Source organism: Anser brachyrhynchus (genome assembly GCF_964034855.1).
Source record: "Anser brachyrhynchus genome assembly, chromosome: 1".
NCBI classification, from domain to species: domain Eukaryota; kingdom Metazoa; phylum Chordata; class Aves; order Anseriformes; family Anatidae; genus Anser; species Anser brachyrhynchus.
Genome location: NC_137694.1, coordinates 141,290,111 through 141,315,361, shown reverse-complemented (window position 1 = coordinate 141,315,361; position 25,251 = coordinate 141,290,111). Strand labels below are relative to the sequence as shown.

General features: G+C 39.3%; 1 protein-coding gene across 3 annotated transcripts in view; it reads left to right on the top strand.

Moving 5' to 3' along the window:
- The window catches only part of GABRG3 (gamma-aminobutyric acid type A receptor subunit gamma3), a 335,334-nt gene that overhangs the window by 65,717 nt on the left and 244,366 nt on the right, over nucleotides 1-25,251 (top strand). The gene's annotated exons all lie outside the window — the stretch shown is intronic.

The following is a 25,251-nucleotide window of genomic DNA, read 5'->3' as shown; positions in this document are numbered from 1 at the left end:
CAGACCCTGAAGTGTTCCCAAGCCCCCAAATTTAAGTGATGCTTGAATTTATTGCTGGGCAACAAATATTTTCCCTCCAAGACACAAACCAAAGAACAGAGCAGGAAAGATGTTGCACAGATCCATGTAGGGGAAGTTTTGACTATGACAGCAATCTCCGTTAAATGAAATTAAATGTTGGTTTGGGTGAAGCTGAGGATGAAGGAGAGATGAGAGAGGCTCCTTGTTCCAGAAAATAAACCATTAGCAGGAAAGAGACCAAAGAGGGGCCATTGGGTGATGGAAGCATATCAACTATATCTTAACATGATCTGAAATAACATGAGAGAAACTGAGGCAAAAAACAACTTGCATGTGCTATTCCTGTGCTTAAGTTGAAGCTATTCTTGCACTGCTTGTATAAAGAGTGTTTGCTTTGACACTTCTGGCAAAGATTTTTAATTGTGTATGTGCCAGATCTGTGAAGGATTGGTGTTCCATTGTTTCTCTGCAAATTTAGAGAGGGAAATTCATTGGCACCTCAAAATATCTACATTCATCTTGCAGAATTTCCCATTCATTTTACAGAAAATTGCCAGATGAATATTCTGTGCAGTTCATAAAAATGCTTTTCATTTTCTCCCCTTCCTCCTTCTTTCACAGTACTTATTCTAAACTTCTAGACAGTTTGGGAAGCCAGCTTTAACAAGACAGTCACAGAACATGTTTTAGTTTTTTAGTGAAAAATCACGTCTCCAAATGCCAGTGGTGTCCCAGTATGCCCATCATCACAAATCTCCATATGAAACACAGTAGATTTTGTTAATGATTTTTTTAAGACTAATTACTAGAGAATTGCCATATTTTGTGCCAATTTTCTATTGTATAAGGATATTAACTCACAATTTTATTGTATGAAGATGTTAAGAAATCTTCCCTGATTACTATGAGTAAGGAAATAGATTAAATCAAAACATAATTTTATCTGTGTTGATAAATGGTTTTGGACCTCCAGAATACTTATATTTTATTGTAACATAAATTAAAGAAATGAATATTAAGAATCCCATTGAGATAATTTTTCCTGTAACATCACAAAAATGTCTGAGAGAGCTGGGATTGTTCAGCCTGGAGAAGACTCAGGCATTCTCATCAACATGTATAAATGCCTGAAGGTGGGGGGTTAAAGAAGACAGAACTGGAGTCTCCTCAGTGGTATCCATTGAGAGGCAATAGGCACAAATTAAAATACAAGAAATTCCACTTAAACACACGAAAATACTTCTGTGTGGTGAGGCTAGTTAAATACTGGAACAGTTTGCCTGGAAACATTGTGGTTTCCATCCATGGAGATGTTCAAGACCTGATTGGACATGGACCTGAACAACCTGCTGTAGCTGACCCTGCCTGAGCAGGGATTGTACTGGATGACCCCAGAGAAGCTTTCCTGCCTCAGCCACCCTGTGACCCTCTGAATAAAGCTGACCTGAAAAGTGTGCCATAAACATTGATAGAAGACGGCTGAGATAGGTAGGTTGAAATTGTCTGTACAGGTCTGCTTCTCCACTATAAAGCCCAGAACAGGCATATTGCAGATATGTTATTAAAATTCTACATTTAATCTTAGGCTTAATAGTATTTTCTGTTCCATTCCCTCTAGGGTATATTGCAAGATTTGCTCTGATTTGAGAGAGGGAAAGATAGTACATAACAGACCATTATTCAAATACAACAGTAAAATTTTAGAAACTGTAGGAATTTGATGGTATCATCCTGTGTTTGTAATGGGAAATGTAATCAGAATGTTAAATTCAGCGTCATGACCAAGGGGACTGACAAGTTAACTTCAGTGACCTTAAGCTGGATATTAACAGCCTTCCTTGTATGGTGATATTGCCAACTACTCCATGTCACTGAAGGAAACTTCCTGAATTTATGGAGTTTGAAGACATGCACTTAGTTAAATACTTGTACACCTGTTCTCATTCGTGGCATTTCTAAAGGTGGTTGAGAGAAATATATTGAGAAACTTTTTTTGTATTTTTTTCCCTATGTAAAACTTAGACTCTATCTTCCTGCATACAAGTTGATGCTTTTCTTTCTATAGATACAGAAATTAAGGTGGTAAGTAAGATATAGTAACTAAACTAATCCAAATAATTTCTGAAATACCATTTTCAATTAAAAGAGCATTTTCATTAAATTAGAGATATTAATTACTTTTCACTTTCCAGCTGACAGCAATCCGCAGTACAAAATGCGAGGTAATTGCTGGTATTTGTAGCAATGAAGTCTTTCTGTGCTTGGAATATGAGCTTTAAATATTTCTAACCTTCAGAGTCTAAATAGCTGAAAAGAAGCTCAAAGGAAGAATTGGAAATGATTTATAAAAACATCCATTAAGCTCTACAAATGGTTTGATCAAACATCTGACATAAATAAAGAACCCATTTCTTCCACAAAACACTACCTGCTGATGTGTTAACAACAACAACAACACAACACAAAAAAGCAAAATCAAAACCCCTCCTACCCCAACCCATTTCCAACTGAGTATTTAAGTATTTAAGTAATTTAAGTTTTTAAGTAATACTTTGACATAGATTTTTTCTTATCATTTCAGTTCTAGTTCCTCCACCTTTTTCTGACCAATGCTTCCATCTAAAAGCAGAATTGTTTGGATTTCCCTTTCTAGCCACAAGTTCACATAAAATAGATTTAATGTGATTCTAATGAGGTGGGAGGGAGACTGTTGCTCTTTCACTCCAAGCACGAACAGCTCTACTAGTGTCCTTCAAACACATTTAATGGAGTATATGGATATATATATATATATGGAGTATATATATATGTTATATATATATATATGGATATATATATATATAGATATATATATATGGAGTATATATATATGGTAAATGGAGTATATCAGATAGTTCAACTTTCCATCAGTTTTTTTGAAAACTGTTGTTATGGTTTCTTTGCTTTAGTTTTAAATCCTGTTTGGTTCATCAGGAGACTAAACTGAGCATCTGTGGCAAGTGTCAAGAGCACGAACAACTGCTTTGCCAGATAGGAACCTAGCATACGTAATAAATTAAGTTGGGTTTGAAGCCCAAAATGCAGATCTAGGAGCTTTGAAAACTGTTCAGCCTATTTATTGAGAAAATAAAATCCTGCTCTAGTTTGGAGATGCTTCTGCATAACATATTTAATCGTATTTATATTAGAATTTTGATCAATGCTGAGATTCATACTTACCTGTTTAAAAGAAAATAAGGATTTCCTCCAAACTTCAGTTTGGAGCTGGGTGTAATTGTAGCCATGGAAAATTTGCATTTAATATTAGTAAACAATGTGTCCAGCAGCCTCAATGATAGCTAAAACTGAAAGAAAAGTGATTAAGAAATAAATGCATTTTTAAGAGTTTTTGTAGTTGGGGCATTTGAAATAGGCTGACTCAAAAATAGTTGAGTTCCGGAGACTGTTTTGTTTATTTGTTTGTTCTCTGCTCCTAAATGGATGTTTGTAGAAAGACAATATTCCAGCACTAGAGCATCAACTATTTAACAGACACTCAGTGTCTGTGTCCTTCTGATTCAGAATAAAACTTGTAGATGCTTTCCTTTATCACTGTTAGTCAGTACTGAATATACCAATTGCTATAGGAATACACTGCTTTTTGTTTGTTTGTTTACTTTTTTTTTTTTTTGGTACTCTGGCAGTCCTCTGGCATACTGGAATGCAATAAAAGAGAAGTTTCTTATCTATTTTCCAGGTAAGAAATTTCCAGGGCTTGTGTGTGCATGTGGGGATCCTACCTTTGATACATTAGAAATGTTACCGGGGTGCTTCTCACTTTCTTCCCATGAAATGTGAAGTGGGCTCAAAATGCTCATAGCAAATGACTGTCACTGCTAATTGCTATGATCATCAACAAGATGTCCAAGCCTCACTTTCTTTATGTTGGAGGGAAGTCAGGTTCTTTCAGACTGTCCTTCTCCACCAACTTGCTCCTGAATGTCACAGAATCACGGAATATCCCAAGTTGGAAGGGACCTACAGGGATCAGCGAGTCCAACTCCTGGCTCCACAATGATGACTTACAGTGTGGTACTATGGCTTTTCATCAAGGACAGGCAAATACAGGTTTGTTCCTCCCTCACAGTGCTCTTACTGTGAGCTGGTGTTACTAGTAATCAGCTCTGCACAGTAGGTGTTTATTCATTAACTTTTATCACAGTCCTTTGCATAGGACAGAGTGATTAGTTTGGCCATAACAGGGGCACACAAGGAAAATAATAGAACATGGCTCTGAGAAAAGAGGAGTATTGATGTTATTAAAAATTAAAAATTGTCTTTAATTGTGTTATGAAAATAAAAGTGCATCTTTTAACACTACTTACTTAAAAACTGGTCATGGAAAAGCATTAATAATCTTTTTTTGTGTGTGTGTGTGTGTGTGCTTTTTGTTTTTAATTTGTTTTTGTTTTAAATGTAAAATTAAAATTTACTTTTTTATGTTTTATTTTTACTGACTAAAATACTCTCTTTCTAGATCTAGCTGTAAGATCCTGTTAAGAAAAATCCTTTATATTCCTAGTAGTAGTTCTGATATTGTGGTAGATTGACCAATGTGTAGACATATATTCTTGAATTATGAAACTTCAAGAGCTTCTAATCCTCCCTGAATTGTAATCAAGAGATGTCGCAATCAATTTCAGTTGTTCTTGTAATGATACATGGGATTTTAATTTAAATTGGTAACTTGTCCCTCCAATCCCTTGAAAGGGAAGCTGGCAGTGTGGTCAATTAAATTCAGACTTCTGTAAATTATTTTTATTGCTCATCATTCATGCAGTAGCACCTTGATGTATACAGGCAATATCCTTCAAGGCTTTGGGGATGTGGATTTTAATCACTGCGAGTAGCCAAGGAATTTAATGACTTAATGACAAATCCACCCATTTTAATGGGAACTGTGTGCTAATTAATTAGTAGAGGTAGTCTGTCAGCTTTTCAAGAAACATTGATAACTCGTCTGCATTTGCCCTTTGGGAATATGACTAATTGACTAAGTTTAGCTTCCCAATCAGTTGAATTGGGAGAAGTGCAAGAATCACTTCAGATTAACAAAATTCAGTGATTTTTCTTTTAAGAAAAGAAGACCCCAGAGTTTTATGGTCTGTTGACAGAAAAACTTCATTTAGTCCCATTCAGAATACTTTATTTCTGGTATTTACTTAAAGTCAAAGCTGAGTTAATGGGAAACAAAGGTCTAAGTTTACTGGATTGTTGTTCCCTTTGTCTACTAACTGGAGAGGTTGGAATCAAGGCATGTGGCAAGACCCTTCCAAAGTCTGATGGCTTTTGAGGGGTAAAAGTGGGAAGACTAATCAATTGACAAGATATGGGAAAACCCTGGTCTCTGAACCTGCCTACCAGGGTTTAGAACAGTAGTTTGCAACAGACGAAAAAACAAAGTTGATCTACAGCTCTTCCACGAGATTAAAACTGATTTACATTTGCACCTGTCTCTTTTACCTACAGATGATTTGGTATCTATAGTTTTATTATCAGAGTACAGTAGGCACTGGAAAAAATCCTTTGATATACATATTTTTTTTGTAGAATATATATGTATTTTTCTTTTTTAGCCGTGTGCTTGATTCTAGAAGATCCCAGACTACTGTTCTTTATCTAGGCTAAGGTATTATTTTTAGTTTATTGTTGTTTTTCTTTCTTCAAGTCTCCTCACCTTTTTTTGGTTTGGTTCATGAATCTACAAAAATTGGTTTTCTTAAGGATTCCATGGAGTTTTTCTACTCAAAATGAGCTCAGGGAATAAAGCAAAAAAACAAAGAAAACCTCCGGTGTCCTGGGGGAAGAAGATTGTCCCAGCACTTCTGAATGTGGTAGGATTCTTGAGTGAAAGGTGTTTTAAGTTCAAAGTTATATGTCCTGATACATTTTTCCAAGAGAGACATACTTTTGAAATTGTTGCTGTGCTGCTGTAATACTGACTTGATTCCAGCTAAAATCAGTAGCAAAGCTCTCACAATTTAGGAAGACATTATAAGAACAACAATTGGTTTCAGTGTAAAGTTTAGTAAGAGTCTGGAAAGCTGTAACCCAAAGTCATTTGTGCTGCTAGCTGATCCTCAAATGGTTCTGTTTGTGGCTTATTTTACTGCAAAGAAGTTTGTTTGCATTACTTGTAACTTGTGTTTGTTCTTCATGCAAATCACATGCAAGCATAAATATTCACTGCTTTAGGCTTGCTTTTATAATGGTTTGTCATTCAGCATGGCAACTGATGAAGATAGCTGTGGCGTAGCAAAACATAATCTGAAGTAATTATTCTTGGAACCTTCTCCTACAGTATTTATTAAATATTTACAAATGGCAGCTAGCTTGTGGGTTTTCTGCTTGTTTTTATATCAGAATGGGAAAGCAGAGGGGAAGAAAGTCTGAAGGTTTTGCCAGTGCTGAGTGTGTGTAACATTTTTGAAGGACAGATAAAGCGTATGTTCTTGAGAGAAATCTCCTTATATTAACTAACATTTAAAACCACAAGAAAAAAGACTTTGAAGGTGGTGCTGTTACAAGAATGCATGTGTAATAAACTAAGAAAGGGGTTTACATTTTTTTGTCCAAACACCAAAGATAGAGATATGTCAAGCAAGAGACAGAGATCACGCCTGAACAAAACCAGGAAAAGAGTTTCCATCGATCCTGGAACAGCCCCAAGCTTTCTGATCTTGGAAGTGCAAAGATCAAGCATGGAATTACTTAGTCAAGAAAAAATTAGTCAGCAAGAGGCCCCAGGAAAATGTTTTTTCTTTTGGTGAAAGAGCCTTAAAGACCTACTGAGTGTAAATGACTGCTACGTTGCAATTCTTGAATTCTCTATTTTTACATATGTTGTAGCACTTTTTCACTTCTGTGAAATGCTTTTTCTGTTCCTGCTCTTAGGTTCTTAGAGATTGTTGCTGTCCTTATATATATATTTTTTAAGACGCCATCCCTTATTTGGACTACTTAGGTGAGTAAATTGTCATGAAGTGAAAAGATAAAAAACAGGAATAGTATTTTAAGTGAGGAACAAGCAGAAGACAAATGTAATACTGAGCAGCACATCAGTTGCTTTTAATGAAATCCTCTAAAAACAAAGTAGTTCCAATCACTCCTGGAGAAAAATATATATCTTAATTCTTTTTGAAAAATGTGCTTGGAAACACCATCTATAAAATTACTAATAAAGAGCAAAACTAGAAAACAAACAGCAAGTGGTTATTATAGTTATTATTTCTCTCCTTTGTGTTTCTTCTTCTTTATGCAGTATTGGGGCAATGCAGCTACATCAGACCAAGAAGGATAGTGGATCTGGTTTGATAAGTAATGATAGTTAAATTATTTAAATACAGTCTGCATGCTTTGAATCCTTTTGCATATAAGCAGAACCGGACAAGAGTGCAGATAGAAATGGAAAATTTCAGTACAGAAACTGACTTTAATAGGAGATAATGGCTAGTGATCTTTAATCACAGCTCGAGTTGAGTTTGCTTCATCTTAATCCCATCTCCAGTACCATCTCCCTGTCTGAGGACAAACTACTTTCCTCTGTTTTCCAGTTTGTTGAAATTGTTCTAGTCTGATAGTACTTTGTCCATCTTACCAGACTGCAAAGAGCAATTAAGGCTGCCTAGAAGCATCATATAAAGATGAGTTCAGAAACAAAATGGTTGACTGTCCTAGAAAATACGTTTAACCTACTCTCTTGCTGTCTTCATGTGAAAAGCTGGTTTGGGACTGCAGGATGGACAGTAAAGCAGTCATGGCATTCAGAAAATGGAAATGAGAACAGTTGGCCCTGTGGGGGGGAATTTCACCTCAAGGACACTTGGGTTGTAGATCTTGTCTTTCACCTCAACAGATAAAACACATCTAGAAAAGATGGTGCATTTCTGTGCTGTCTTAAGGAGTGAATGGTGGCCAGGAAGTTTCGGGGAGATGTTTTTTGATCTGTGATCGCAGAACTGCATGCAAGAAGACAGTCAATATTAGTGTTGGAGTGCTGGAGGCTGTAAAGATAGCGATGCGATGTAGGAGGCTCTTTGAGAGAACTATTCATTTCCCTACAGATTTCTTTTGTCTTTATGCTTGTATCCTGTGCTCAGTAGGATGGTAAACCTCCCCTTCAGTGCTAACCCATGCAACATCAAATCAAAAGTCTGGAATTGAGAGAGCTAGCCCATCTTCCTGCTCACCATATCATTACTTGTTTTATCAGTTTTTATACGTGCGAGGATGGAGATTCCCCAGACTCTTCACACTCCAGTACTTCATACTCCATGCTCGTAGGAACCCAGATACCCCATTCCTGCATTGGTCATTGCAAATATGGAGAATAGAGTGCATGAACCTTTTGTATATTTGAAGGCTATGAGGTTTTGTTGAGTCTCTTATTTTTCAGATTAATGTCTCTAATTCCACAGTTCATTCAGTCTTTCCCAGGAATTTTAGATCTTTTGCTTCTGTGATCATACTCTGTGTTGCCTTTTAACTTCATGACAGTCTGTGCCAATCTTGGTTTCATGCTTGAAAGTAGGTCTCAGACTCATTTTATAGCTGAGGCTTTACCACTGTCGTATAAAGCAGAAGGATATTTTCAGGTACCATTTTTGCTTGTGTAGCTGATGATAATGACCTACATCTGGAAATTTACATACGATGTATCAAATTTCATCTAGTTTTCCTCCTGCACATTCTCCATTTTCTAAGTTTAAAATTAATTTAAATTTAATTTTAAATTCTCATTCTGTCTTGTAACTGCTTAAAGCCACTTCTATGTCACCTGAAAATGTTATAATACTTTTTAAAATAATTCTTTCTTTTTGGCGGTGGCATCTATTTTTTGTATGGTTAATAAAACTATTTGGTAATAGTTTTACATAATAACTGAGATTAATCCTCACTGAAACCTTGGCTTATTCAGCTTTTCTGTTTGTTTGATTTTGTTCATAATCTATAATGAAGTAGTTTTCCATTACAACGTCATTTTACCATGCTCATGTACATCATCACGCACCTTAGTAGAGGAAGTTTAGGTGTTCAAGGGAAAGTGGAATGGGGATCCTGGAAAGCCAGTCTCTTTCCTTCTCAATTAAAACATTTGTATCACTCCTTTGTATCACTACCTGGGATTTTTTTTCCTATCAAAAATTTTTACAGAATTTAAAAATTAAATGTGTACTTGTTTTCAGACTTACTGAGAGGAATCAATGTAGTAAGAATATTTTAATACAATTCCTTTTTCTGTGAAAAGGATTTTCAATGGGCTAACGCTACCACTTAGGTGGAAAAGTCAATACAGTTTGGGCAAAGAGATTCAAATGCCTAACTTGACCCATTAACTGTTGCTAATGAACATGGCTGTTAGAGTTCTCCCTGTGGGTGAATGTATAACATGCCACTTACATAACTCTCCGAACTGTGCTCAATTAATTTCTATTCATATCATTGTAGTGTGCCTATTGCCAAAAAGTCTGAGCTGCTTCCAAGAAAGTGACAGCAATACGATCTACCATATGACACCTTTTTTGCCTTCTTTTTTTTTTTTTCTTTTTTTTCTTCACAAGGAGAAACTTGCATGAGAGAGTCTTCTTAGGAAAAAAAATATGTATGGTGTGCTAAGTAAAAGAACTTTGAAGTCCTCAGCAAAGACTGCTAGTGCAGTCTAATGCAGTAACTACCTAACTCATCTTGATGTAATTCCGTATAATGTGTCAGGGTAACGTTGAGTATTCATTTATTAAAAATATGGTGTTTAGCATGAACAGAGATGGACATAGAACCTTCAATTTAACAAAACAAGTTTCCTTTTTACTTAAGCTGAATTTCATATGTGCTTCTCAGGCACAATAACCAAAATCAGTCTTGTAGAATATTCTCAGCAAGAAAACATGTTGCCAAGCTAGCCCCAAGACATTTCCAATGCTCAGATTCTTTTACTTGTAATACATCTGTCTCCTGCAGCCATACAATCTGTTTAGTTGATCTGTCAACATGCTTCTTCAGTTGGTTTAACTACTTATTTTTATGCAAAGTTTCCAATTCTAGCTGCTCTCTGTTGATAGGGGGAAGTAATACATGAGATTTGCTTTCCATTAACAGTTTACAAATGACAATCAGCCTTCCAATAACACCTTGTGATAAAGCAATTAAGCTAAACCTTACAAACACAGATATAACAAATGCTTTTTCGTGATGTTTTTTAGACAGATTTTTACCCAGGCTCATTCTTCTCTCTCCCATTTGCTAGGAAACAGACTGAACTGCAAGCTCACCATAATCTATTTTTGAAGTCCTTGTTTAGTGTTTAGGGTACTGTGATCTTGGTTGTGTCCAAGTGAGGCAGTGAGGTTTTAATAGAAATAAATAAATAAAACCAGCTCTTCGCCTCCCAGCACCCTATCAAAATATGACCTTGATTTAAAAATGGAAATACAGTCATGACATCTCTGTTGACCTTACACCTGTTATAAAGAAATATTCAGTAGTTTATTGAACTCTTTCACCACCACTGGTGCCAGAGAGAAAGTTCTCAATGTCCTCTCAGCTTGTAGGATGTTCCTAAACATAGAAGAGAGTTTTTAGTATTTTTTTTTCTTTTTGTTTGGGGATATCAGATCAGTAGATGACAATGGTGGTCTTCTGCTGGCATGGCCTAATATCTGCCTGTAAATCATAGAGTTATATAATCACAGAATGGGTTGGGTTGAAGGGAACCTTTAAGACCATCTAGTTGCACCAAACCTGCCATGGGCAGGGACACCTCCCACCAGACCAGGTTGCACAAAGCCCCATCTAACCAGGCCTTGAACCCTTCCAGGGATGGGGCATCCACAGCTTCTCTGAGTTCCTGGGCCTCACCACCCTCTGAGTGGAGTTTCTTCCTTATACCTAATCTAAATCTGCCTTCTTTTAGTTTTAAACCATTGTTCCTTGTCCTGTCACTACAGTCCCTATTAAAGAAGCCCTCTCCATCACTGAGATGTGCATGAAGTTATTGCACCATGCAACTCAAATTAGGGTGTGTTTATTTCGAGCATGTTCTAGTTAAAGCAAGGTCACTGCTTGTATGAATACATTTTGGTTTATGACTGATACAAACTACAATGGCAGTGTGAAAGTCAGCTTAAACATGCTCTTATATTTTACCAATATAAACTGTTCTTAAGCTGAAGCAGGCCTGTTCTTTTTTTATCACTTATCCGTAATTTCCAGGAAGCTTACTTGAACTGCTTGTGAGGTTGCTATGTTCTGTAGTGTTGGGGATGCTTCTTTGCTGGAGATTTATCCACATCTCGATGACAGTGAGAAGACAACATAAGACAAGGCATGCTGTTCCTGTGCCACTTCGGTAATGAGGGGATTCTGCCTGGAGGAGGTTTGCTGTTGGTATAAACGGTCATGTTTACTGAATGGGGTCAGAATCTGTAGACAGCTAAGAGTTTTGTATCTGCAGGAAAGCTGAGGGTGGTTTGGAGAATAACTTTGTGCTACATTTATGAAATAAAGCCTCCACAGTGAGTCTGAATCAGCAAAGTGTGCATATAGCAGGTTCCTGTTTCTTGTTGCTGTCTGTTCACACTTGTTGTGTTCTTGCCTGTAGAGCCCTGAAGCCGTGGGTGACAACAGTCATCTCCCTCTGTGCTTGCTGGGTAAGGCAAGAAGAGTGCTCACTCATTGGGCAGGTCCCCCTCACACAGATGATGAGGATGATGACAATTTAGGAGTTAGCTCCCAGCAGCTGGATTTAAAGTCAGATCAGAAATCTAAAGCACCTTTTGTAAAAATCCTGGAGTCACTATCATTTTTCCCCACAGGGAAGCGGGCATGGCTGTGCATGGCCATGCATTCTGAGGCAAAGGATGAAAAATACTTTCAAAACCCCCACCGCAAGTGATTTTTCTTGTTCTCCCCATTACAGTTCTCTTCATAATGTGCTGCCTTTGCCCTTGCTTTCCACTAATAATCCACGCTTGCTGACAGAGGTTAAATGTGATTGTTGAAAGAAATAGGTTAAAAAGAGTGGCAGCCAGTAAGGTCCGTACTGATGTAATAAAAGCAATTACACTTTAAGAGATTAGAGGCACTGAAATGGCAGCTGAAGCAGTTCCAGACTCTGGGGCTGAGTAGGAAGTTCAAATGCCCTGGTTTTGTTTTAGTTTTGGATGGAGTTTTTCAGAGGAGTGAATTATAAATGGTTTCTACTGGGGTGCAATTAGAATTAACCAGTCAAATAAATTGGAAGTAATGGCATAAGTACAAAGCTGACAAATTTTGTTACTGAATGGTCAGGCAGGAGATAAACAGTGGTTTACCATATCTAAGGAAATAAAAGCTACCGCAAATTAAGAGCTGAATTGAAGTAACAAATTTTACCGAGGCTTGTAGGTTCAAAGGGGCTGTGCTTCCAGACTGTGAATGTAAGTCAGTGTGGAAGTGCACATGGTTTTAGGTTTTTAGGTTTTATGCACATTGTTTCGTGGTAAATTGTAATTGACCTGGGGCCAAATTTTAAAGGTCCTTGAGTTCAGAAAGTAGAGGAGCACCAAAGTGAGTAATTGAACTACTGTAAATCAGTAGATCAGTAGATTTACAGTTCCTAGAACCAAAGCAAGTAATTGACCATGTCAGTAGATTTACGGTTCCTAGTGTTTCATTGACAGTTAGGAAATACACAACTTCTGAAAAATCTTAGTAGGAATCTGCATCCCTTTTTCAAGTTCTAACCAATAGCAATAGAAGGGCATCGGATCAGGGCTGCTCTCGTGATCACACTGAAGTCCCTGTGTGCAGTATCAAAACCACACTGTGTGTACATAATGGAAAATCTCAAGGCTTTAGAAAAAGCTATGAATATGATAATGGCACTGAAGAAGAGCACCAGACTGTGAATTTCCGCATTAGTTGGAGCTTGGACAATATTCACAGTGCCTGGAACAGAAGATGAGAGAAGCTGTGAGACAGCATGTCTTGACTCAGCTGCTTACCAGAGTGCTATACATAAGCGAAACTACGCCACTCGGTGCTGTGCAGACAATTCCAAACCCGGTTTGCAAGCTTGGCATTGCCCCAACACGAGTTCTTTCCATTCGCACACTCTGCTTTTGCAGACACAAGAGACTTTCAGCGGTGAAATTGCCAAGTGGTTAGAAAGATTAGTGTAAAGGGAATCCAGCAGACCATCAAAAGCTAGGATCTTCATGCTTCCCTCCACTGCTGGGCTTGCCAAGCTCTATCTCCAGCATCCTGCAGTCCTTACTATGGAACATCTCGTTTCAAACATTGCAAGTTGCTGAACGAACAAACATCAGCTATTTGTATGCAAGGGAGAAAAGGGTGCTGTCAGAATTTACTTCTGTTGTAGTTTGTATGTAAATGCTGCTATCATGAACTTTATCTCCTTAACCTAGCTGAAATAAGGTTTACTTTTCCATTTTATCACTGTCTTTATTTGATTTTTTTTTTCTGTGTCTCCTCCTAATCTTGTAATTTTGGTACAGGATTAAATGCATTTTTTTGTTTGTTTTACTTGCACTTCTATTCCCTGTGAGCATTTCTAACCAATTAGTCACCTAGAATATAGCTGTTGGGTGGAACAAGAGAATATTCTCCAATTTGCCTCCTAGTGAGAAAGAGAAGCAGAGGCACCTTGCAGGAACAGTACCTCATCAGAGGTGTGACTGGCATCACCACCATGACAGGACAAGTAAAAGTGAGTTCATAGTTTTTCATAGTTTTTTTTTTTTTTTTCATAGTTCATAGTTCATAGTTTTTTTTTTTTTTACTGCTCAGGAGTAGGGTGTGCAAGTAGTTGATTCCATGTATATCTTTTTTTTTTTCCCACAGTTTTCCACAGAAAGTATAATTCGAAGCAGAGATAACTTGTTGTTGTTGTTGTTTGTTTGTTTGTCAAGCTGATTTATAGGTCAAGAACTGTAGCAGAACAGAGAGCTGAGGTTATTTTTTTTTTCCTGATGCACATTGTTAAAATATATCACAGGTCAGATTTCTACAGGAAAAATGCAAACATTAAAAACTAGGCAATATTCTAGATGATATTCTCATGCAATGCCCACCCCTGCAGAGTTAGAGCGATGTTGAAAAAAAGCAAGCTTTTCCTGGAATAGTATTAGTTTGCAGGGAGCTATTGGAAACTTTTTTTCTACTGATAGGTAGATCAGTAGAAAACCAGTATACCAACCAGTCTTCTATATAGCTTTTAGGATTGCTAAGAATACTTTGTTAGTTTCTTTTAGCCTAGACAATTTTTTTCCCCTCATTGTACACTAGACCTTACACATGAAATCTCAGGGTATTCTTATGGAACAGAGACCAGTGCAAAGGTACTCAGAATCGTGTCACTGTATGTTTGTACTTCAGGGTGGTACGGTGAAATATCCAGTCCTCTCCAGAGTTATTTCCCTTGATTCCATGACTTCAGGAAGAATAGCCACATTGAACTAAAATTAGATCTATGCTTAAACATGTACAGAATTGAAACTTACTGCTAATGTTCTATACAGGTTAATGCATCCCAGTGAAATAGGAGTATCTACACCTTTATCTTTGGCAGTTCATTTTTAGAATTACTTTATCTAGCTGTAGATATTCATAACATGCTCATTGCTGGAGAATATGTGCTGATTAGAAATCTGTAACACTGCTTCTGGGCTCTGTTCTAATACAGGCTGTAAATTTCACAGAATCACAGAATCACAGAATCGTCTAGGTTGGAAGAGACCTCCAACATCATCTAGTCCAACCTCTGCCCTAACACTAACAAGTCCTACACTAAACCATATCACTAAGGGCTACATCTAAACGTCTTTTAAAGACCTCCAGGGATGGCGACTCAACCACCTCCCTGGGCAGCCTATTCCAATGCCTAACAACCCTTTCAGTAAAGAAGTTCTTCCTAACATCCAACCTAAACCTCCCCTGGCGCAACTTTAGCCCATTCCCCCTCGTCCTGTCACCAGGCACGTGGGAGAACAGACCAACCCCCACCTCTCTACAGCCTCCTTTAAGGTACCTGTAGAGAGCGATGAGGTCTCCCCTGAGCCTCCTCTTCTCCAGGCTGAACAACCCCAGCTCCCTCAGCCGCTCCTCGTAAGACTTGTTCTCCAGACCCCTCACCAGCTTCGTTGCCCTTCTCTGGACTCTCTCAAGCACCTCCATGTCCTTCTTGTAGCGAGGGGCCCAAAACTGAACACAGTACTCGAAGTGCGGCCTCACCAGAGCCGAGTACAGGGGGACAATCACCTCCTTAGACCTGCTGGCCACACTGCTTCTTATGCAAGCCAGGATGCTGTTGGCCTTCTTGGCCACCTGAGCATGCTGCTGGCTCATATTCAGCTGCCTATCAACCAGTACTCCCAGGTCCTTCTCCATCAGGCAGCTTTCCAGCCACTCATCTCCCAGCCTGTAGCGCTGCTTGGGGTTGTTACGCCCCAGATGCAGGACCCGGCAAATTTCACTGAGCCAAATGCATCCTGAAGCTCTTAAGTAGCATTCAGATAGTTTTGGCAATGTCACTTGTTCATAAGAGACAGGGGGGCAAGATGCAGAATTCATATGGTGATATTAAAGTCCACAAACTGTGTACGTGCACACAGGGGGGAGAAGTCATGGCAGGATTACCTCCAAGTTCCCGTATGTATCCAGTGCAATACCAGCAGTGGTTTTGATTATAGAGTTTTCTATTTCTTTTGTCATTCAAATTCTTGTTCAGTTCTGATTTCTGATTCCTGAAGAGAACATTTGTAGTCTGGAAACATGCTTTTACTGCCCTTCTCCCAGATTTCCACTAAAGTAAAGTTAATATTTAATTTAATTTTCAGGATCTTTCTTGAGTGTGTGAATGTGTACTGATATTTGTTGTCTCTAGAGAGACACAAACATTTGTGTAGAAGTAGTCTTATTAGTGTCTGAAGGAACCTGGTGTTTCTGTAGCATCATATTTGTTCCTGGTTCTGTTGAACTGTTTGTATGAAAACTGGTGAATCCCATTATTTTCGTTTAACCACAGCAGGCAGCCAGGCAGAGCTGGTCACTCGCCCCCCAGGTGGGATGGGGGAGAGAATCTGAAAGGTAAAAGTGTGAGAACTCATGGGTTGAGGTAAAGACAGATCACTAGGTAAAGCAAAAGCCATATGTGCAAGTAAGGAATACCTTTGCTACACATTGGCATACAAGTTTTCCACTCCTAGGAAAGCAGGGCTCATCACACATGATGGTTGTTTGGGTAGACAAATACCATCTCTCTGAACATCCCCTCCTTTCTTCTTTCCCCCAGCCTTTATTGCTGAGCACGACACCATGTGGTACGGGACATCCCTTTGGTCAGCCTGGGCCAACTGCCCTGGCTGTGTCCCCTCCCAGCTCCTGGTGCACCCCCAGCCTCCTGGCTGGCAAGACAGCATGAGAAGCTGAACAGTGCTTGGCTCTGTGTAACCACTGCTCTGCAACAACTAAACATCGGGGTGTTATCAACACTATTCTCATTCCAGATCCAAAACACAGCATTGTGCAAGCCTCTATGAACAAAATTAACTCTATCCATCCAAAACCATGACACACATTCACCCGTTCACCTCAGCGTAATGATGGTATCCTGTCATCCTCTCCTTTACCTTTATAATACCTTTTACATCTAACAAAATAGGTATCCCCTTAAATGAGCAAACTTACTATGCTAATTTTTTTGAAACTGATAACTTTCCAAAGTTCTTTTGAAGTGAGAGAAATTGTTTTATTTCATGATGATTTGTTTTGCTTTCTTTGTTTTCTGGGAACATTTTAGCATTCCCGCTGTGAAAATCATTACTAGCTTGTTTAAAGGAAGAATTTCAGAATGAGAAGAATAAAAGCAAAAAATGTGACCATATATGTTTCTGTTTCTGTTTTTTCCTTTGAGAGACAGATTCACAGAATAGCTGAGGTTGGAAGAGACCTCTGAGGGTTGTCTTGTCCAACCCCCCCTGCTCAAGCAAGGCAATCTGCAGCAGGTTGCACAGGACCATCTCCAGGCAACTTTTGGAGATCTCAAAGGAGAGACACTCCACAACCTCTCTGGGCAACCTGTGCCAGTGCTCAGTTTCCTGATGTTCAGACAGAGCCTTCTGTGTTTCAATTTGTGCTCACTGCCTCTTGTCCTGTCACTGGGCACCACTGAAGACCCTGGCTTCATCTTTCTGCCCTACCTTCAGGTAGTTATATACATTGACAAGATTCCCCCCGAGCCTTCTGTAGGCTGAACAGTCTCAGCTCTGTCAGCCTCCAAACATGTGAGAGGTCCTCTAGTCCCTTAATCACCTTCATGTCCCTTCGTTGGACTTTCCAGTATGTCCATGACTTTCTTGTTCTGAGGAGCCCAGAACTGGACACAGTACCCCAGATGTGGCCTCACCAGGGCTGAGTAGAGGGGAAGGATCACCTCCTTTGACCTGCTGACAACTCTTTGCCTAATGCAGCCCAGGATACCATTAGCCTTCTTTGCAACAAGGACGCATTGTTGGCTTACTGTTGGGTACACCCAAGGCACTTTTCTACCATGATGCTTTCCTGCTGGGTAGCCCCCAGCCTGTACTGGTGCCTGGGGTTATTCCTCCCCAGGTGCAGGAATTTGCACTTTGTGTTGAACTTCATGAGGTTTCTCTCAGCCCATTTCTCCAGCCTGTGATAGTCCTTCTGGATGGTAGTACAACCTTCTGCTATATCAGCTTCTCCTCCCAGCTTTGGGCCATCTGCACAATTACTGAGGGTATACTCCTCTGTCGCCATCATCCAGATCATTAATGAAGATGTTGAATGGGATTGGATCCAGTATTGGCCTCTGGCATACTCTGCTAGTTACTGGCCTCCACGTAGACCTTGTGCCACTGCTCACCACACTCTGGTCCCAATCATAAGTCCGGTTTTTAATCCACTTTACTGTCTGCCCATCCAAGCCATACTGCATCAGCTTTCCTATGAGGATTTTATGGGAGACAACATTATTGAACTCCAAGTAGACAGTATCCATTGCTCTCCACTCATCTACCAAACCAGTCATTTTGTCATATAAGCTTATCAGATTGGTCAAACATGACTTCCCCTCCGTGTATCCATGCTGACTGCTCTTGGTCACCTTTGTGTCCTTCACATGCCTGGAAATGGTTTCCAGTATTATCTGCTCTATCACCTCCCCAGGGACTGAGGTGAGGCTGACCCATCTGTAGTTCCTCGCTCCCCTCTCTTGCCCTTTTTGAAGACAGTGACATTTGTTTTTCTGTATTTGTCAGATGGCTTTCCTAATTTCCATGATTATTCAAAGATTATCAAGAATGGCCTCACAGTGACATCAGCCAACTACTTCAGCAATGTGGCTGCATCCCACCAGGGCCCATGCACTTACGTATGTCCAGTTTTCTTAAGTATTTTCCAACCTTAGCTCTGAGTCAGAGAATTATAGAAAAGCTTGGGTTGGAAGGGACCTTAAAGATCATCTAGTTCCAACCCCCCTGCCATGGCCAGGGACACCTCCCACTAGATCAGGTTGCCCAGGGCCTTGTTCAACCTAGCCTTGAACACCTCCAGGGATGGGACTTCTCTGGGCAACCTGTTCCAGTGCTTCACCACCCCCAGAGTGAAGAATTTCCTCCTAACATCTAATATAAATCTCCCCTCTTTTATTTTAAAACTATTCACCCTTGTCCTGTCATTGTCTGCCTGAGCAAAAAGTTGTTCTCCATTTTTATAAATCCACTTTAAGTATTGAAAGGATACAATAAGGTCACCCTGGAGCCTTCTCTTCTTTAGGCTCAACATCGCCAGATCTCTCAGCCTTTCTTCATAGGAGAGGTGCTTCAGCCCTCTGATCAACTTTGTGGCTCTCCTCTGCACATCCTTCTTGTGCTCCTGGATGCAAGACTCCAAGTGGAGCCTCACAAGGGCAGAGTAGAGGAGGACAGTCACCTCCCTTGACCTGCTGGCCACTCTTCTTTTGATGCTGTTGGACTTCTGAGCTGCAAGTGCACACTACAAAGTCAGACTAATCATTTTGGTGGCACATTGTAGAATCAGCATTATAAAGGTTGGAAAAGACTTCCAAGATCATCTAGTTATGTCAGTTGACAAGTTACTTCTTGAAGAACTCAGAAAATTTGAGTGTTTCTTCTAACCCATAAAATATGTTTGAAGAAGGGTTAAGATACTGTGATGATATCTGGCCTATAGTTTCTCCATAGTTTGTTCTAGGGGGAAAAAATAAGTGTGGCATTCAAGACAGACTTTTGTGACGTGGCTTTCTATCTTCAGAGAATGCTTTTTATAACTAACTACTAATAACTAATTATTAAAGAAATTTCAATATCCAGTATAAACCTCCCCTGGTGCAACTTGAGGCCATTTCCCCTCATCTTACCACTTGTTGTTTGGGAGAAGAGCCCTATCCACACCTCTCTACAACCTCCTTTAAGGTAATTGCAAAGTACAATAAGGTCTCTCCTGAGCCTCCTTTTCTCCAAGCTAAACAACTCCAGCTCCCTCAGCCACTCCTCATAAGACTTGCTTTCTAATGACTGAGTTCTAATAATAAAATTGAAAAGCTCTTAAGAAGAGAGCATTAGATTCAGGAAAAAAAATAAATGTGGAACCATAGAATAACAGCATTTGTCATTGCTGAATTGTGTGAGGTTACTGTTGGTTCCAACCTGTCCAGGTCCCTTTGGATGGTCCCTTCTCTTGAAGGTATCAACTGTTCCTCTCAGTTTGATTACATCTATGAGTAATGAGACTGAACCTTGTCACCTGTCCAAGATCCTTAATAGAGATATTAAACAGATTCTAGGGTAGACTTCTGTGGTATTCCAGTTGTTACTCATCTCCAGGTAGAGTATGACTCATTGGCAGCTACCTTCTGAGCCTAATCATCCAACAAGTTTTTTTATTTGTATAGTTGCCCACTCACTCAGATCATATTATTTTAACTTGGATACAAGAATCTTGTGGGAAACAATGGTGAAATCCCTGCTAAAGTCAAGGGGAATGACATCCACGGCTCATCCTTCACCCACATGTCCAGTCATTCCATCATAAAAGGAAAGCAGGTTTGTTGGGCATGATATATCCTTGGTAGATCCATGCTCACTGTTCCCAGTCACCTTTTCCTTCTTGTACCCAGAAATGTACTCCAAGAGGACTTGCTCCATGATTTCCCTGAGAACCAAAGTGAGCATGATGGGTGTGCGGTTCCCTGAACTGACCTTCCAGATTTTTTTGAAAATGGATGACAATATTTGCCTTTTCCCAGTTGTCACATCTCCCCCTGTATTTCTTATATGTTGAAGCTACAGTTTGGGACTGTCAGACAAATGAAAGAAGCAATCTTTCTGTTTCCAGCAACTTATCCACAGGTCTCCATCTGGGCCTTCTGTGTATTTAGAGAACTGCTGTTAACATGGAATTTTGCCAGAACAACAAAGATTTAATACTTTCATTTTGATCAATAATAGTATGTGTAGCCTCTGTTCCTTCTCTCTCTCTCTCTTTTTTTTTTTTTTTTTCTCTGTCAAATCCATTTGTAGTTTTTCCTTAAAACATTTCAGGATGGTACTTTGAAGTACTCCATTTTGATATAGGGTTCTGAGTGTGCCTCAGAAACAAATGAAACAAATTCTTCCTTTTATTATGCAAACTAGATGTCTTTGGCTGAAAAACAGCAGAAGAAGAGGACTTGGGCCCAAAGAAATGAGAAACTTGCATTAAGCAAACAATGTGTGTGTGGTGTACTTCTTCATCAGAGACTCCTGGATCCCAAGCCTTCTTTTGGTTGCCCTGTGCCATGGATGCCTTGTTAAATAAAGGCTGGGGAGAGTCTAAACATATCACAGTATCACAGTATCACAGATTTCTAGGTTGGAAGAGACCTCAAGATCATCGAGTCGAACCTCCGACCTAACACTAAGTACTCCACTAAACCATATCGCTAAGCTCTACATCTAAATGTCTTTTAAAGACCTCCAGGGATGGTGACTCCACCACCTCCCTGGGCAGCCCGTTCCAATGCTTAATAACCCTTTCGGTAAAGAAGTACTTCCTAACATCCAACCTAAACCTCCCCTGTCGCAACTTTCGCCCATTCCCCCTCGTCCTGTCACCAGGCACGTGGGAGAATAGACCAACCCCCACCTCTCTACAGCCTCCTTTAAGGTACCTGTAGAGAGTGATAAGGTCGCCCCTGAGCCTCCTCTTCTCCAGGCTGAACAACCCCAGCTCCCTCAGCCGCTCCTCGTAAGACTTGTTCTCCAGACCCCTCACCAGCTTGGTCGCCCTTCTCTGGACTCGCTCGAGCACGTCCATGTCCTTCCTGTAGCGAGGGGCCCAAAACTGAACACAGTACTCAAGGTGTGGCCTCACGAGAGCCGAGTACAGGGGCACAATCACTTCCCTAGACCTGCTGGCCACACTGCTTCTTATACAGGCCAGGATGCTGTTGGCCTTCTTGGCCACCTGGGCACATAAATGCAGATCTCGCCTTAGCCAACCATCTGTGTTGCTTCCTTAAGAACAATATTACATTTCAGATGAAAAATACTTCATAGAAAATCTGTATTTCATAAAATGTATACCGATGCAGTGCTGAGAGGAGGCTACAGTTCTTAGGTGGTTTTCTTGAAGAAGCAATGTCTATACTTGCATTCATTCTACCACAGGATAACTTCCAAACGTACTTGCTTATACCAAATTAATACAACAGTAATTGTTTTAAAGATTTACTCTCTCTTACTGATTCCATAAAAAATAACGGGGTATGGAGAGGAGAGTCACTCTAGCAGTGTCCCAGTAAGACACGAACTTAGCTATATTATTAAACACTAAGGGGTCCATAATGAAAATCATCAACAACTTTGTAAAATGATAATCTGACTTCAGAATCCAACTGCTGCACATGTGGTTGTATAGAAAAGCAGTCTTCATTAGTTACTGCTGCATATGCAACTCTTTGTTTGAAATAAGCTTCATGGGGTGATTATTTCCTTTAGTAAAAGCCCTGTAAGTCTTTCAGTACTGCTCATCACCCTTTAAATTAGTTGTATACAAACATTCTTGGGAATGACTTGACCCCAAGTAGGCATCTGAAAAGCAAAGATCTCAACTTCTTTAGTGTATTCATGGAGACATTAATGATGGGAGCATCTAAGCTACCTCTTCTGAAAAGCTTTTGATTTTTCCTGTCTCCTCATAGTCATAGAAGTTAATTTAACTAATTAGGGAGCAAAACTATTGTGATGTGGATGATTATACTCCACAGATAGCCAGTAAGTATTATCCTCTTGATTAAAGCTTCCAATGTCTTTTGATGCAGAGGCAGGCTTGAAGTCAATATTTTAGGAAGACCAGATGCAGAAATCTGAATATTTGGCAAACACCTTCAGTTAAAGAAAACAATCAGAATAAAGCTGTTCTCAGAGGGAAAAAAGGCTAAACTAATTGAATAAATATGATAAGACTACAGTAGCACATGAGAAATTGTAGGTGAAGGTTGTTCTGCAATTATTTTGTTCATCAGTAATTCTGAAAGTAAGAACCTGTAGTAATCATTCATAAGCTGGTTGAGTACACAGATATGGACTTGGTAAAAAATACAAAAGACCTAAATTCTTCTAAATTCCATTAGAAGATTTGGTTAGCCTAAGAATTGGACTAGTAAATTAGAAACTTGGAAAACAATTTTCCCCTTTTTCAGCATCAAAGATTAATGATTAAGTTTATAGGGGAACATTATAAAATGTATTTTATTGTCTCTCAATTTTAGAAGCTGCAGGGAGTCAATAAGATGCTATGACATCATGAAAGACATCTGAAACAACATAGTTGTCAACTCAGCCAGAAAAGAAGAAGGTCGTAATTTAGGAGTTGGTTTTCAAACTTGCCTAGAAACTTCAGTTTCCCTTCCAGAAAGGGAGACTTGGATATTAGAAAGAACTTGGTATACTTCAAAGTGCAATGAAATTCTGAAATAAACTCTCTGGAAAGGTAGTGGGATACTTATAACCAGCAGTTTTGAAGACTAGACCAGAATCTGACTGCATCAAAGTGGGTATGCATGATCAAAATATCTGTGCTGGGAGAGGAACTGGTCAGTGTCTTGAGGTCCTTTTCTAAGATCATGCATTCCTCACCTGTGCCATATATGTGTTATGCCATATATGTAACAGCCAGACACAGCAATGTTTATGCTGTGAAGCACTGCTATAGCACGTTCCCAGAATCAGTGACAGTCTGATCGGTACTAAGCCCTTGCTACTGCCACTGGCCAGGGCAGGTAAATGAAGGCTCCCCAGCCTCAAGTTTCAGTGTCTTGACACAGGATAAGACAAACTGAAGGAAGAAGGAAGGATTTTGTCTTCATTCAGTCAGCTCTGCTGTTCTAGAGCAGATTTTTCCATTCTTAGGTAAAGCTGATCAGAAGAAGGACCCAGACTGAGAAATTCCTCAAAATATTCTTGTGAAAGCATTCTGGACTTGTTTTAGGAAGTTCAGTAAATTGGGAGATTTATGAGAATCAATGATTAATATGATGCAGGACATGGTACTATTTTTGTTCTGCCTTTGCATCTGATTTTCCACTAGGAGCAAGGGAGATGTTGACAGGAGTAAGTGAAGGGAAAAAAAAAGCAAACTGGAAGACAGCCAAGGCTTTCTTTAATTTCTAGTGAAACACCTACCGACTGCTACTCTTCTTTCTGTGCCAACAGTATAAATATTGTCAGCACAGATGTGTTTCTAGGAAGTTATACCATAATCACAGAATGGTTTGGGTTGGAAGGGACCCTAAAGATCACCTAGTTCCACCCCCCCTGCCATGGGCATGGACACTTTTCATTAGACAAAGTTGTTCAAAGCACCATCCAACCGGGCCATGGACACTTGCAGGGATGGGTCATCAACAATAAGAACATTCTTTGGCTGTCCAATGCTCTTGATTAGGAAGATTACTATGTTATAGTAATATTACTATGTTATAGTAGTCTAGGTCTGTATTGTGCAAACACCTCTGTGCTCGCTGTGGTCATTTATATTATTGTTGAAACCAGTTAGCTTCAAGAACAGAACAAGGGCTGAACTGCAAAAACAAAGAAGACTAGCCATGGAAGACTTACCTAATGCATGGCACCATGGACTACTAATTTTTATGAAATGCACTAGTTTGTATTTCTGTAGATATTATTAAAAAAATGTGGGTATATATCCAATGTTCTGGTAAAGACCACCAATTAAGGAATGTCGGCGGTTTTCAGTTTCCAAAATTCAGGTTATACCCAGAGGTATTCCATGATTACTTTCTCATTTTTTTTTGCAGACCACTCTGAAGTATATGCTGCAGCCATTCCTTTTGATCTCAAAAGCTTAAGAATTCATCCACCAGTTATCATGAATGTCCTCAAAATACTTTTTATTAAAAGAGCTCTTAGTTATAAAGTATCTGGGGTTATTTAAAAGTATAAAATCTTTGAACTAGTCAGATAAAAACTTGCCTTCAAAGTTGGATGTACGAAAACTACCGTCACTTCTTGTGTTGAAGATGTATTAGATATTTTTTCACTTTATTTCTGGTGAAATACAAGCATGCTTTATCTTATATTTTGCTAGTGAAACAGAAAGAAACTATTTGTATGAAAACAGTGGAAGCTACAAAACCAAGCCACAATGACAATGCTGGGTGAACTTTTGCCAGGTGAAGAATCATGGAAGTGAGAGGAAGAGGATGACTTGTTATAGCAAGCAGTGCCACACAATCCAAAATGCTCCCCCAGTACGTCCTTTGTTTATATACATATCCCCTGCAGACTTCAAATTTGGGAAAAGCTAAACTTTGCATGTGCAGTATGGTGATTCTTTGGCCTTCCTGAGTTAAAAAAATTAAGCTATTTTTGAAGTTATCACTTAAAACTTGTAAATATAGTTTAGGACTGTTTTAAAACACTTTTGGATCTCTGAACTGTCAGCTCACTACTGTTTTTATGTAGTCCATTAAACCTGAAAAAGATTGTTCAGTTCTTATGGGAGACTGGAAATGCAAATAAAAGTCATGGAAATAGTCTGAATTATAAGAGAAGTGTTTGAAAATTAGTTTGAAGTGAGGACATGTTTTTGTCTGTGTCTTCTAAAGTGAGCAGTAGGAAAATGCCTCAACCTCTTGTAGACAATATAAAA